Source organism: Rhodnius prolixus, unplaced genomic scaffold, assembly GCF_049639745.1.
Source record: "Rhodnius prolixus isolate KJV_2025 unplaced genomic scaffold, Rpr scaffold_8, whole genome shotgun sequence".
NCBI classification, from domain to species: Eukaryota; Metazoa; Arthropoda; class Insecta; order Hemiptera; family Reduviidae; genus Rhodnius; species Rhodnius prolixus.
Genome location: NW_027411593.1, coordinates 13541453 through 13554790, shown reverse-complemented (window position 1 = coordinate 13554790; position 13338 = coordinate 13541453). Strand labels below are relative to the sequence as shown.

Sequence of the window (13338 nt, the reverse complement as noted above, 5' to 3'; positions counted from 1 at the left end):
ATTTCCTAGCTGACCATCCCTGGAGAAATTATCTACTAACCCGATCCCGTTATAATATAAAATTCCACCAATCCCTTCAATCCCATCCTAATTCCTTGGACTGCTACCTCTTATGTCTCACCATTCCTGAGGTAATCCTCTCAGGTTAGGGACAGGGAAAGGATTTCCTCATCGATGGACGATAGCAATTAGCTCAGCAATTGGAAATGTTAATGCTGGGTGCATCTCCTCCCTGGGGAGTGAGCATGTGCGCGTATAGATGCTTGTACACGGGTGCATTCAGTGCTATGAATGTTACTTTTAGCAATAAAAAGAAATAGGAAGTTATGTCAAGGAAGTTTTATGAGGTGTTTATACCTATAATTTTTAAAAACTACTAAAAATTCTGTGAATATTTCGTTTTGGAAATACATGCAATAGAACAGCAATAGAATAATTGTAATAGAATAATGTCCTGTTTGATTCAAGTCTCTATTTCCGCTTTTAAAATTTCATTCAATAAAAATATTGATGAACAAAAAAACAAACCTTATTTAATGAAAAAGAATGGTAGATTGTATAATAAATACATTAAAATAACTGCAAGTAGTTTATAAAAATGAACAGAGTTTAATTTCTTTCCATTCCATTAGAAAGTGAAGTGCAAAGAGAAGAAGGGGAGGTAAACAACTGCAGATCGATATCAGCAAAATTAATTAATATTTACTATTTTAACCATAATCGAGTATTCCTACCAACTTGGCTGTCTGTTGTAATGTCCTCAATTATTTTAAATATTATCGTTTTTAATAGTACGCAATATAAAAGATACTTTAATTCTAATCTCACTCAAGGCTGATAAATAAATGTTTTAATTTGCAGAATCTGTCTGCCAGGACTAAATAAATAAACCTTCGGTATTATCTTAAGCTTTCTCGAATTTTATAATTATATTTTAATTCTAATTTGAGAAGCTCAAATGATTAGCCGAAAGAAATATCTCCTGTATTGAATACTTTTTCTAATTCTGTTGAGTAATTGTCAAGAGATGGCATTGCTCTGATCCAGAAGGAGGAATTCTTTTTTTTTGTGGGCCGCAGTTATTAGAAGTCAGCAACAAATTGGCAGTATTTCAGAATTTCTTAAACAGATTTTGAACGCTTATTTTTATTTTACTGCTGGTGATTGATTTCTCGACTATTCATTTGAAATGAGGCCATTAGACTGCAATTATACAAATAATTAAAGTACCATAGTTTCAAAGTTTCTGAGTATTAAAGTAAAGAGTGGGATATCTTCATGTTAACAATAAACCTTAAAGTTCTATCCAAGATAATTGTGGTAGCTTTGAATATATGACAAAGCAAAAAAAAAGTGATTTACTAAAGAAGAATTCAAGAGAAGTTTGTTAGCAAATAGAATGCTTTCTTTAAATTCCTGTTTAAACACCATCTATTCTTCGCCTTGAAAACTCACTTCTACTTAAAACAGTTTACTGAGTTTAAAATTAGGATGTCAAGCTAAGAGATGTTTTCTGCTTTTGTTGTTTTTGCAATTAAAATGGAAACTTATTCCTCCGTTGCATGTCTTGCCATTTTAATAGTTATTTTTAATTATCCATTAATAAATTGAATAATAATTAATTAAACTACCTTCCATCATCTTCTAACACTCCTTTAAGCATAAAAGAAACATAAATTTTATCATGTTCGGTAGGAGGATATAAATTTTGTTAATTTTTGACACTACAAGTAAGTATCTTTTAATTTAAAAAAAAAAAAATTATTATTTTAAATCATCAACATTACTTTGGGCATCTTAAATTGTCATATTTATGGAAATTAAGTTATACGTATATTATACATTAGTTTTGAGAATTAGCCGAAGCGTTTTTCCTTACTGCTATTTCAATTTTAGTCGTTTATATATATTAAGTACTAGTATTATATTAAGTTTATATGTACATATTTATAAAATCTAAATTTCTTCACAAATAAGTTTGGTTACATTGGAAAATTGTGTGACTGATGAATCGAAATGCTGTAAGATATAAACGCAACTCAATTGTCTTTTGAGCAGCTCAACTAAGTGTTTTTTTAGGTGTCTCTCTAATCTTCTCTCACGTTCTCTCTTTCATCATTTAACTTAGGGTAGTTGACCCTATTTTTTTTTTTGCATAAAAACACAATCTGGAAATGTAGAAAAGTATCAGCTCGATCAGTAAGGCATCTCTTAAACTTAATGTTTGCCCTTCTTAATATCAGTTGGATGTCACAACTTCAATTCAAAATAATCACTCGGTATAAGAAATTGTAAGGAAAAAACTTGACACTAAGATCACATTATCTTCTTAATTTGGTAATGCAAATCCCTTTAATGTCTGTGTATCTTTCTATCATCTTTTTAATTATAGTAATCAAGTAGTATTTCAGATAGTATATCACCTCTATGAAGTTTATTGTTTACAGGCATGATAACTAGTTTTCCGTAACTTGCTAACCTCAATATTTAAATAATTCTGAGCACCACCGACTGGGACGACAGCTTCGGCATTTTCTAGTTTTATTCCACTTCTTCTGTTGATTCAAATCATCCCACTCCACAAAATGAATTCGCAAATTCTTCTTCTTTATATTCTTCTCGATTTTTACTTTTTTCCCCTGCGTTTTCGTGTTTAAGACCTTTTTGTAAATTGCAATATTTTTATTCTTCTTTTCCTCTAAGCACTTCATAAGCTACTTCCCTCATGCAATTTATCAGTAACCTTCTAAAGTGCTTTTTAAGTTAAACTTTCATTTCTATTAATCTTTCTTTTAATCTCTTTTCATTTAAAAAAATAATAATTCTTTCTGCAATAAATGGATATTAATTTTTTTCTTTTTGAAACTTCACATTTTCTTGCCTTTTGATCTCCTCAAATGTTTAATTTTCATTATCTTTTATTAACTTATTCCAACGGAATGCACATCAGGCTTTTGACCATTTAGTAATTTGAACAATTACCTTCAGCACATGAGTGTAGGAATCTTTACTGAAATCATTTACTCATTGCTTAATAATGGAGGGTAACTACTTATGGATATCTTATGTTGATAATAAGGGCAGGAAATTTTTGAGTCTAGACATAATTGAATGAGCATTTTTTCCTTTATAAATTCCGCTTTCTTACACTAAATTGTCCGCCTGAAAAAATTGGCATTACTTGACTTTACTTTTATTTTATTATATTATATAATATGAAGAGAGTTTGAAGGAAAGTAATAAACTAAAATAGAAATAATATTTTTAAGTGGATTCATTTATTTATTGCAATAATTCCTTTTTTTAAGGCGAATTTATTGGTTTCAAATTCATAAAATGGATTTTTTTTTTTTTTTAAATTGAAATATTTTGTTTTTCCAAGTATGTTTTTAAATAAATAATTTTTTCACCTGGGGAAGTCGGCATTGATAATGGCACCCTTCTTCTTTTGGTTCTTGATCTCTTGATGATTACCATCTTCTACCATCATCATGACAATGCATGAAGTTTAAACTTAACCAAACCAGCCTCCAGTCACTGACAGCCCATCAGATTACAGTCTGCAAGTTCAATTAAATGTATGTTTGTATTTGAACAGATAATTATAAAAATAAAAGACAAATTGTTTACTTTATTTATCTTTTCAGTGACATATTGCTGAGTATGGTTTGTTTTTTAGAATAAGCACAGCATCACGGCAATTTGGCTAGTTTTATGAATAAAAAGCAGGCAATAAATTACCCCCCTTCCCATTTCTAGTCCATGAGGGAGTGTAGGGAGAAGTTATCTTGGATGCGCGTGCGAAGATTACAAAAGGTGCGCGCCTGTATGTTAGAGAAGAAAAGTGGGATATAAAAAGAAGAGCGCGAAGTGAGGAGGAAAGTTAAGATATCTCAAGCGGATGGCACATCTATCACACAGACCTGTCTGTGACCGGGCACCATGAACAGCTTCCAGGATCAACCAAGGCGCACTATTAGCGAGGGGAAGAATACCATCTACTCACTTGTCTTTCTTGCTCAGCCTGTGACAACTGAAACGCATTAAAACACTACCTTGGAGTCGTGTTTACTTTTATATATCTATATACACCTTCGCTTACACTTCACTTTACTATTTATTTAAACAAAAAGTTTATCAACTTTTCTTTTTTTCTTTCACCCACTCACTTTATCTCTCTCTTTAAAAAAAATAAAAAACAAAATTCCTAATACTGAAAGACAAAAATTTATTTAGGAAATCCGTAATAATCTAGTTTCTTTAAATTGTATTGAAATGTTTTCACAAGCATTGTGAATTCAATTAGCATCATTTAGTCATAGCACTGAGAACTGTACGAGATAACTGACTATCACAGTGGTGGGCAACCTATGACCCGCAGGTTACCTAGTGACCCACTGGGACAAAAGTGACCCAGTGAACAAATCTTAATTACGACGATCGGTAGGTATTCGTGCTAACGAATCAAAGTGTGCTTATATTGAGATCTGTTGCAAACTGTGATGAAATTCAGCGAGTAATCGTTTCAAAATGTACTTTTCTGCTAACATTTTATAATTTCTTTCAAGTTATAATTTAGGAGTTGATGATAATAAATTTGTAATTATCTATTTAAGGTATATTAGATAATCCCATCTGCAAAACTGTTTTATTTTCTGTACTCTGAGATAATATGAAGCCTATAATAGAAAGGACTACAATCAGCTTGCAGAACTAGCCATGATTAATATAAAAATGCTTGCAACTTTAACCAAAAAGGCTACAGCTATTTTTGTACATTTACAAACATCAAAATTAATTCTGTGTTCTGGAAGTTGGTCTAAGGGACAGAAAAAGAGGGGTAACGTTCTTGCCAAAGTTTCGGAAATAAATATAGAGTATTTTCTTAATCAGAACTTAATTATAGTTTGAACCTTGAAGAAAATAACCATTATAATTGAGTAAACTATGAAGAAACAAACAAAATGATAATTATTTAAATATAAGAATAAAGCAAGTAATAAATAAAATAGTAATGTAACTTTAGATTAGAGTGTAACGTAGATCCGTCGTACGTTTCCACAGAAACTACAGCCAAATGATGTAAATCACCACCCGAAGGTCTAATAGAAACCATCAGTTTTAACATGGTTTTTTAGCGAAAGCCGTGATCATGCCTGTCTCTTACCAAAAAATGGCCTATCATAGAGGATCGTGTCTTTTCTACCTTACGTTTCCACTAATCTAAGCCAAGAGAATCACTAAGTGCACTGCTTCTAAAAAAACGTTGAATCGCGCACGTAACGTTTAAGTGCACTTCTATAAAACAATAGTGAATAATACACGTTACATTCTAGTGAATTTCTATAAATGAGAATCAAGTGTATTTAATTTAAGTACATTTCTATGCATTTTTTTTTTTTTTTTTTTTAAAGGTCTGTGTGACTTCCCAATTATTTTTAAAGTATCGCATTTACATTTTTTTTTAGCCATTTAATTTAGAAGCCATTTGTTTTTTTGCTTCAATGTTCAAGTCATTTACAGAAACAAATAGGCTGCAAACTTATAGACTATTGCTTGGCCTTATGGATAAAGAGAAGGAAGAGAACAAATTAACAGGGAAAATTCAAGCCAAATCCTGATTATTTGAGGTATCTTATGCCCAAAAACTGTTGGAAGACTTCACCAGGGGACCGATGCAATAATTAGCAGCAGAAGACTTAACGGAGCTGAAAGACCTTCATGTGTCTTCTGTAGAGGATTATTTTATTTTATTTTTTTTTAATGAACAAGGACCTCGGAGCACGTGTTCTAAGCGTTCGTTAGCGATGGTTACTTGGGAGAAGCGTTGGAATAATTTCTCAAAGAAGCGCGTTGGTAGTCCAATGGCAAAAAAGATGCGGCGACACTGCTCGGTGATTTGAATTTTAATTCTCTGACAGCCAATAAATAATTGTTGAAGAAACATTACGATTCAGTAATTTGTAGTTTAGATCTTAAATTAAGCATTGTTTAGTTCAGAGAAACATTGTGGCCTTAAATTAAGTTACTCTAAATATTAGATGCACTTAAAACTTAAAGAAGAACTTTAAATTTGTAAAGTGAATGTCATAAGTCAGTCCGGGGCAAAAATCAGATCAAGGGCTCACTGGTAAGGACTTCTTTCATTTTCTCTGTTATCAGTGAGTTGCTTTATCGCTCAATGTTGTAAATTTCAAATAAAATGGAACAAAAAAAAGTTAAAGAACAAAAGAATTTTATCATTCATTAAATGTTAAAAGACTGATTTAAATTATTTCTTCAAAAGGCGTATTACACTGACTACATTATTGACGTAAAGGCGAAAATTGTTGAGACTAGGGAAGAAGCAGCGGCGTGGTATAAGTAGAGGAGAATCCAACTCATGTTCCCAAAGAGCTCCATTATAGATAGCATCGACTATTCACTCACTACCAATTGGGTGTTCATCCAGCCACAATATAAACGGCCTACCGTTCAATTGAGCTTGTTTATTCGTTTCAGATGTAGATAAAGCAAGAGGAAACAGGAACCAATCGATTTAATGCCGGCATCAACGATAGACTGGCGCGGGGTAGTAAAGAAAGTGGGTGGTGAGAGAACAGACAGCGAAAAAGCAACCTTAATTTGAGGAGAAAGATAAAGAAGGGCAAAGAAGTAAAATCTCTAGGAAGCAGTGTAAAAAGTGGAATGGTAAGAGAACAGAATGGTTAAAGTGTGCCCGAAGGAACAGTTAGTTAGGGATCTGGGACAAGTTAGAATAGACTCATTAGCTTGCTGAAACAAAAGTAAAACAGTAAAAAACACGAGTTTATATAAGCTTCTTAAACATAAAGATAGAAAGAGAGGGTAAAAAGAAAAAGTAGCTAAGATTTGTCAGCCATTTTTATCTCGTTACTTAAATCTAGATGCATTAATTACAAAAATTATAAGCACTTATTATTTGATAGTTACTTGAACATGTTTAAGGTGTAAACTCGCGTTTTTATGTCTTTCGAACTTGCTGACCTTATCTTCTTCCTCTATTTGCGACGATTCATGCTCTTATCAGTGGCTGGTATCATGGAAATAGTGCTAAGAGTGAGAAAGATCCAAGAGGAGTATGTTCCATGTTGGTAATAATAAGGTGAAAGTAACAGCTGATGTTGCCTTCGCCTTCTTGGTCGAGTTTTGATTGAGCAGATATAAGTATTTGGCATAAGTTATGTTTGTCAGCTGCGCACTTAACTGTGGGGTAGCAACTTTGATTATAAAATGATTGATCTGTAATATATCTTCTTTATTTCTATTTGTGTGTTTTCTTTAGCTATAATCGTAGTGATTAGTTCGTTGGTTTCTTTGTTTTGACTCCATTTGGCTGCTCATTGACTTTACTTTTTTAATGAGCCTCTACAGTATGGTAATTGTACAGAAGAGAACAATGAAGGCAGGCAATGCAATGGAGAAGATTCTAGCTGTAAATGGTAGAACATGTCTTAAATAAAAAAAATGAAAATAAATTATCATTCTAAAAGAAGGATTTTAACATAAACCAGAAAAGGAGTTGGCTAAAATAGAACCAGTGAATTGGTTGTAGTGTGCATCAAGATGAGAATAAGAAAGGTAACTTGAGATGGATGATGGTAACGTTTGTGGAAACACAAAGGTGGAGAGCATGAAACCATGGAATTAGCTGAGATTGAATCTAAAGCGAAATTTGAATCAGTAAACTGTAAAGCTAAATTCTAAATAACAAAATTATACAATAAACTACAACCAAACGATTGAAGGTAACAATAGAGCCAATATCTTTGCTGAGTTTTGAATTATCAGCTGACAATTTTAATGAAACGGTACAAAAAAATCTAGATTTAGCACGATACCTGTTATTCATCATTGTTCAATCTAATACTAAAATCTATTATTGAAGAACACTATTAAAAAGGAAATTATATTTTTGTCTCTACTTCAGATGTCACATTATTTTGTCCTCTACATATTGACCTAGTTCTCGGAGAAATACGTTGAATACGTTGCCTACTTTATGTACATATGATTTACTCATGTAATGGTTGTAATATGTTTTATCGACTTTTATGCAGTTATTTGCTTATCTTAGAACTTACATAAATAGGCAGATAAAGAACTCAGGAATATGGTCTATTTTCAGTATTGTAGTGGATGATGATGTAAATAAAAAGTCAAATCTTCACATTAGCAATTAATTTCTAGCTTAGGAAAAGTACAGGAACAGGATTACTAAGCTCCGTCGAACAAATAACTTTTTAAGCGGATTTTAAATCATGAAAATTAAATATTTTTTTCCAGTTTGTTTTTAAGTTAATCCTTGTCTATTGAAGAGTGAAATTAAATTATAAAAGTGTTTTAACTCGTCTTAAGTTATTCTTCTATTAGCATCATACAATGTAACAGAATATCTTTTATAAGTCCATCGTGAGACTGACTAAGGTTTAAGTTGAATAGTTTGATATTACTGGTTTTTAAACTTCTGCGATTATGCTGTTTCTCTTTTAAAATGTTGACTTCGCTTCCTTCATCTTTGAGCTTATTCTGCGGGCACTATAGACGCTTTCTTTACTATTGGGCAATCAGCTGGCCGAACGCTCTGAAAAAAGAAAGAAATACTGTGAGTTCCATTTTTCAAACTAGAATTGTTGGTATTAGATAGGATATTAGTGAATCTAAAGCTGGACAAATCTGACCTTCATTCACTAACATAATTACAATAAGGTTCTAGTAATAGAAATCCAGCCTCAGATTTCTTGTAAATGAGTTTGTAAAAAGTTGCTTTTTCTTACTCTTCCACTCACTCTTTCACTTTATTTTTGTAGAAATTCTTTTCCTCCTTCGGTTGTGTGTACGTTAGCCATTTTCCAGCTCACAAAATTTCACTAGCTATAAGTAGAAGGGTGTTTTAGTGGATCTAGCATGTGGGAAGTACATAAATATAACAGTCAATGGCAGCGTTGTGGTGCAAGGTGAAGCACAGGCACTTAGTCCAGGCCCTTATATCACCCTGCTCCCTTTACCTACCACTGGAACTCCTCTTTTTTTTCCGGACAAGATACAAACCGGACAAAAACAACTCCAGGGCACAAAATTCTCTTTTTCTACTAGAGCAGCCTCCTCTTTTATGATCTCTTATATAATAAATTATTATAATTTGACAATTTTTACTTTTTATTCTACAGAAAAAAAGAAAACAAATTTAATGATTACACAAGGGACTCATATAAAATTAAATTAAAACGCTAATTCAGTTTTAAAAAAGTCATTATTGATAAGAGTTAAAATTAAACTAATCGTCTCACGCTCGCTAAACCCCTCAATTATTAAAACCTAATTATTAACATTTTATTTAATCTCCAAACAAATTATTATTATTTATTTATGTTTCTTTTTACGTTGTTAATTGAACTTAACTATATTAAACTGTCGGCTAAAAATGTTTGTCATTCTCTAAGGGGTCCCGTAATTATAAAATTATTTGTCCCAAAGAGAAGTAGTTAATGTTACGAAGTATTATTATTTTTAATACATTTTTTTTTTATATTTAAGGCGTTCCAACATCTTAAAGTTATTATTATTCTTATTCTTATTATTCCCTTATTCTTTATTACTATTCTTATTATTATTATTAGTTACTATTTACGGTTTTGCTGGTAACTTTTTTCGGGTCATTGATTTTAGGTGTTTGTGGAGGTGATGTTCTTAGCAAATTTACGTTACGGACTACTAAGGAGACTCCTTGGACCGAAATCCTCCATGAACGTACAAAACAAACTTACACTTTACAAAACACTATTACGACCAATATGGACATATGGAACAGAATTGTGGGGCTCCGCTAAACCATCCAACATCCAATCTTTCCTATCTAAAGTCCTCCGCCGAATCGTTAACTCACCGTTCTATGTCTCCAATCGCACCCTCCATCATGATCTCAATATTCCGTATGTAAATGAGTTAATCCACACCCGGATTCCTAAATTTCCACAGCAAACTCTCTGATCACCCAAATCCTCTGGCTCAATTACTATCTACATCGTCCTATCCTGACAATCCGCCACGTGACCTCATTGCTTCCTAAACCCCTAATAAGTTCCTAGAGAGTTCCAGCGCTGGCTGGTTTCTCTCATCCCGTCATCCTGGTTGTGGCACTGAGCCAGCTCTGTGGCACAATCAAATGTTTATTTGTAAATACACATTTGCTAGATGTAATTATATTTTGTACCGTTGCAAATAAATAAATAAAAAAAAACTTTGACAGATTTTATTTTATGTAGCTGTATGTGTTGTTGTTAAAAACATTAATAAAAACCAATAGGAATTCATTTCTCCCTTCATGTTCGACGTAGGGGATAAAGCAGATCGGTTTTCTTTTGATGAGAGATCCGTTAGTATTCAATAATTTTATCTAGATTTTATTGTTGGATAGTTTTATTTTTGTATGGTTACCATTAATTTTACAGGTTTCTTCTTGTAGTAACCCACGTATTATGCGCGTGCTCACACACATAAGGAAGAGCTACAATACTTCAGCAGAGAATGAGGTAGATTGCCCAGTAAGTAATGGAAGTATTTTAACAAAAAAAAAAAAAAATGTTTTCACCTTCATCACCAAATGTACCCGCATTAATTTTTAAAGAACATATAGTGGAGACCTAAAGTATGCTACAGAACTCGCACACTCTGTTCTCATGATGTTCACTTGCTCCGTGCATTCTCAAACATGCATACAAACGCGCATGAAACATATTTGAAAGCAGAACTTACTGTTATCTTTTTGCATAGCTTTCTTTTTTCTTATTTTTGCTATTTTCTCTTTTTCACTTGTTTTGTTATAGCAAAATAAAATATGATGTGCAAACTTTCACGTCAATCCTTTGCTGCAATATCCTGTGTTCTAATCATAATATTTTTTTATCCAAACTCGGAATTTCAATTATATTCAACAGTAAATGCCACTTAAAGTTTCCCAAAAATTTGAGTAGTTCAATGAAGTGACACTACAAACCTACACAGAACTTTACCTCAGAACTAATTCTCAAAGAATAAGTATTAAAAAAAAAAAATTTGTTATGCTACAATAAAAATGAAAAGTCTACTCACATTAGCGTGGTTCTTCAGTTTAGGAAATTTTCTACAAATTTCAAATTGTACTAATACAATTAATTTCCCTTTTCGCGATTTTAGTTTGTGGATTATTCTGAGCACTACACAATTTAAAAAAAAAAACAAAAACTTTTTATAACTCAGCAAGCAAGAAGAAAATGGAAACTAGTATAGCATGAAGAAAGATTGATAAAACTGAGAATAATTAATAAACAAGATTATTCATTATCTTGGCAAAAAAGTGATAGAAAGAAAACTTCACGTGGGCGATGCAGTTTGCTTGCTTCAACGATCTGAATAGATCGACATACAGAGAGAGCTTGTTGAAAGATGATACATACTTTATTCACTTTTAATAACACAATTATAATGTTAGAAAATTTTAGAAGCGTGGTAAAATTGATGCCTGCAGGATATTAAAGGACCTAAATTAACTTTAAACAAGTTTAAACTTATTGTGCCAAAGGTTATAAACCTTGCCAAACTCCTTAACATTCTAAAATGAAGTGTTATATTGAATATTCTACGAACTTCACTAATCTTCTTCTCTCACTCTCCATCAAACTTTATTTTTTATTGTTTTAATATGCGTTATTAAAGATATAATTAAATTAATTTCGAAACAAAGCCTCACCATAAACAGTTAAATACCAATCTTTAGCAATCTGACCAGAGTTGTAAGCAGCTAATGTTTGCTCACAATGTGTTCTGGTTCTAAGAAACAACACTGGTTATTGATCCTGTATAGAAAAAAATTGATTTTGATCACTTTTAGTAGATAACTGGTCTGGGTGGGCCCTTAATCTCGTTCCTTAGGCACTGCCTAAGAGCCTTAGGATGATCCCTTATTGTAGGTGTGCGAAGACGCCTACACCCAGAAGCGGGAAACGCGAGAATTTTAGAGAGGGTTATTCTCTAGTGCCTTTAGGGCGTAAGCCCCACCACCTCGACAAGGTTGGACACCAAGTGGGGTCAAGGCCTGAAGGGCCATTGCCATAAAGAGGGCACACAAAAGACATATCCCTGCAGATGAACATGGAGAAAAACTGATGCTGAAGAGAAGTGTGATGTAAAGGATACAGGAAGGCGGTAGTTGCTCCTTCTTCTTGCCGATGAACAAGATGCACTGTAGCCTGAAAAGAAGAGAAGTGAAAACACAATGAAAGTTACAAGATGCGAGGCTACAGAAGTTTGGCGGGAACCAAAACGCGGGAAAAGCATGGCGCGAAAATTTAAAAGGAGGGGGCGCCGCGAAAAGATGAGTTCGACTGAACACTTATAGTACTATAGTAGGTGAAACTTCTTTTCAGAAAGTCTGGGAATTTCTCAGTCATTTTTGTGTATTATCTCCTCTAGGCAGCAAGTGCAAGAGCGATACTGAACCAATGATTGCACCTAAATTTTAGACATAACTGTCAACACAGAAACTAGACCCACTAAAAAGGTCTACCTTGTGGCGATGATATTATCTGTGTTTAAGTTGTCCTATGAACTCTGCAACACTGCTAGAAGTAAGGGTTTTTTTTTTTTTGTAAGATAGATTAGAGTTGCAAGATGGCCCTAAGTAACTGCTAACACTAACCCAAAAGTTTCTGTAGAAAACCTACTAGCTCTTCGCCAATGGAAAAGTTATAAATCACCCCCAATCTGCTCAATCTTTTTGGGTAGCCGACATCCTGATTCTAGAACCCTCTCTAGAAACTAAATTCTAATAAACTCTTCCTGCTACTTCTTTTTGGGACACCAACATAGCCATCATAGTAAAAAGGGTATCTTGGGCGCTGATTGTGGTGGCGTTTCCCCACTTATTTTAGCAAAAAAATGTTATTGCCAATCAAATCAGAAAACCAAAGAAGTATGGAAAGAAAAATCCTTTTCAGTACCCAACAGGGATAATTAATAAGCCAGTGGTAGTTTTGGACATCCAACTCCGAAATATTATCAGTCCTATCAAGAGAGCAATATAGTAATATACAGTTTGTTTTTTTTCTCACTGAGACATCACTTGTTTTTCCATGCCAAAACGAGATGTTCCATTTAATTAATTTCAGTTGTTTTGTTGCTTGTTCTCAATTCTAACCAATCTCGTTGATGAATTTATACACACAAAAAAATAAACAAATATATAAAATACCGTATACAGCTACAAAAGTTTTTCTCGAACAAGTATTATCCAATTATTTTTCAGAGTTTAACCTTACGTATATAAAAAACAATATATATATA

At 32.9% G+C, this 13338-nt stretch overlaps 1 long non-coding RNA gene across 5 annotated transcripts in view; it reads right to left on the bottom strand.

Annotated features, from left to right (window-relative positions):
• Positions 1 to 1802: 1802 nt before the first annotated feature.
• The window catches only part of LOC141450899 (uncharacterized), a 35991-nt gene continuing 24455 nt past the window's right edge, over positions 1803 to 13338 (bottom strand). The window contains exons 2-6 of one of the 5 annotated variants that reach the window (XR_012456432.1): positions 11110 to 12245; positions 10774 to 11014; positions 8472 to 8602; positions 6952 to 7451; positions 3172 to 3560 (exon numbers count right to left, since the gene is read on the bottom strand). This is a non-coding gene — a long non-coding RNA (uncharacterized lncRNA). The other 4 variants (XR_012456431.1, XR_012456428.1, XR_012456429.1 and 1 more) reach the window with 4 other exon arrangements.